This window comes from Dasypus novemcinctus, chromosome 6 (genome assembly GCF_030445035.2).
Source record: "Dasypus novemcinctus isolate mDasNov1 chromosome 6, mDasNov1.1.hap2, whole genome shotgun sequence".
NCBI classification, from domain to species: Eukaryota; Metazoa; Chordata; class Mammalia; order Cingulata; family Dasypodidae; genus Dasypus; species Dasypus novemcinctus.
The window spans coordinates 39010035-39012895 of NC_080678.1; the positions used below are offsets into that span (position 1 = coordinate 39010035).

Genomic DNA, 2861 nt, shown 5'->3' on the forward strand with positions numbered 1-2861 from the left:
GGGTTCCAGTTCCCAGGAAAAGGAATCTGAACAGCTCAGCTTCGGTTATATGTGTGCTTTGATACAATTTATTGTCATGGGGTGGAGTTGTGTATCGGCTATCACAAACCAGCCCTCTGATTGGGGAATTGATTCTCAAAGAAAAGGGACTGCTATGACCACACACCCCCAAAAACAGCTACTAGATTATTATGTACTTTTTCAAATACTTTATTTATTCGCCCAATAAATATTTGTTAAGTTACCAAACAAGTATCAGCCACTCTTCCAGCAACTGCAGTTACAGTGGTAGGGCAAACCAGACAATGTCTTTGTCCTTAGGGAGCTTTAGAGCCTGTGGGTAAGATGCACATTGTTTTAAGAGTCATACAAATAAATGTAAAAGTGTAACTATGAAAAGTGTTATAAAGGTGGGGAACATATAATAAGGTACTAATGATAATGATCTCTGGGGATAGGAATGTAAAGGTTTAATTTTTAAAAATTAATTTCTTTAAATTTTTGCTTATATTTTAAAATTTTCTACAGTACACATGACCTGCTTTCTTAATAATAAAAGGCTTATTTTCACAAAATATTTGTATTTTGAAAGGACTGTGATCACCCTATAGAGGGGACCAGTGAATGAGGAGGATCAGTTAGAAATTTTGTAGTGGCCTTAATACAAGAGGTGATGGCAGCTTGGCCTAGAGGATGGTCTTAATATGGAACAAAGGGGACCATTAGAAAACAGAGTGGTGTCTTAGATTGCCAGGTCTGCTGTAACAAAATAACACAGACAGGTGGGCTTATATCACAGGAATTTTATTATCTCACAATTTTGGAGGCTAGCAGTACAAAATCAGGGTATTGGTAGGACTGTGCTTTCTCTGAGGCCTGTAGCATTCCGGTGGTGGTTTGCTGGCAATAAATCTATGCCTCTGCCTTTTAAACTGAAATTGAACTCTTAAGAGCTGGAATCTTTTGGAGGTGTTACTTGGATGTCCAGGCAAAGTGGGTTATTCCTGAAAGCTATTGTAGGTGCCCAAGGGAAAACCATTTGCCCAGAAAGACCTGAGAAGAACCAAACTGCTCACCAAGGGCTGAGCTATAGGTTCAGTATAAATTGGGCTAACCATTGAAGGATAGCTTCAACATAGAGGCAATCTACACTAAAATGCTGGAGAAGGAAGAGAATCTAACCTCCAGAGTTAAAATATCAAAATTTTCAAATGTCCTGACTTCAAGACATACAAAGAAACATGAAGATTTGACCCATTCAAAAGAATAACATAAGCTGATAGAAACTATTCCTGAAGATGCCCAAATATTGGAACAACTAATCAAAGATGTTAAGTAAACTCTCCTAAATAAGTTCCATGAGTAAAAGAAAATATGGACAGGTCAGAGTAAAAGCATCGATATCATCGCTCTTACAAAAAAATGGCTAAGTGGGGACAAAATCCTGCCTGAGTGAGCTGTTCTGGGAACCCACAAAGCAGGAGGCTGCTGGACATCAATCCGGAGAGAGTACGACAAGAAGAGTAATAGCTCAAGGTGCTGCTGGCTTGTCTATTGTTTCCTGTGCTTCCTCATCCTCAATCTCCTCTTTTCTGTGTGTACTGATTTTGGTTACCAACACTATCTCTTTTCCTTCCTACATATGTCTATCTTCCACCTTCTATTCTTGGTCTTCCTTACCCTCTCTTCATTTAGCCCCCATTTTTTCTGGCTTTTTACATCTAACACTTCTATTTTCTATTGTTTGTTAACTCTATCTTATTGGCCTTTCTTTTCTCTTTCCCTTTCTCCTGATCATGCTAGACTTTTATTTATTTATTTTTTGTTAGAAATTTCTTTATTATAACTTATTGTTAAGCACCAGCTTAATACTGTAAAAAATTTCAAATTACCCTTCCACAATCCACTCCCCCCTTCCCCATCCAAATTCTTGATAAAGAGCTTTTCAAGTGTACTCTTCTCTTTTCTGTATAAAACTTTTTGAAATAAAGGCAAAGAACTGTGTACATCTTGCTGGGAAATGTTGCCTGTGCTGTGTGGCGTGGCTGCCCAGGCTCCCTTTACTGCCCAGGTCCTGAGAGACTCTTGTTCATGAACTGTCTCTGCACAAAGCAAGTCCACCACTTGCTAGGTTTATCATTCTGAGGATCAAAAACTTTCTCACAAAATCTCAATCCAGTCTCTTGCCTTAGTTACTGTAAGTAGGCCCTCATCACTTCATCTTCCTGTTTGTTTGCATGTTTAGCATTAATTGTATTAATTGGAAAACCAGGCTCTCCAGGAAAGGGAAATTAGTGATTCCCAGTGTATACATTTCTTTCTCACCTTGGCTTTTAGAATTACACTTTTGGAGTTTCTTTAGACACTCAGAAATGTAGAGCGTTATATATATCAAGGTCCTGTCGGCTTCACTCTTAATTTCATAGTTTTTGAAGAAGACATTGGCCTTGAAGTAATAGATGGCCTCATCCACAATATCCGTATCTTTTGTCTCTCTAGGGGTGGGTCCTCTGAACTGACTTCTGATAGGTAACAGTGCCATGTTTCCAATGAGTCTGGTGTCAGGGTCCATGAGGGAAGAGTGGAAAGCCAGCATCTTGACGGTACCAGGTTCTGACCTGCTGAGGAAGGTAGAGTCCGAGTACAGAGCTTTGGGTTGGATGGCCAGGGTGGGGTGGATGCCATGCTAGCCTTTTAATTCATACTATGTTCTTCTTCATATTCAGTTTCCCATTTCATTGTAGGTACTCCACTTTCTTATTCCTATAACTATACACTGCTTACACAAGTTCAATATTTATTTTCCTAGGTCTTATATAGTTCTTCTGCTAACATTTACTACCAATACTACTATTATACTT

General features: G+C 38.9%; 1 pseudogene; it reads right to left on the bottom strand.

The window, feature by feature from the left end:
• Positions 1-1923: 1923 nt before the first annotated feature.
• LOC101445895 (actin-related protein 2/3 complex subunit 3 pseudogene) lies at positions 1924-2596 on the bottom strand (annotated as a pseudogene).
• Positions 2597-2861: the final 265 nt, after the last annotated feature.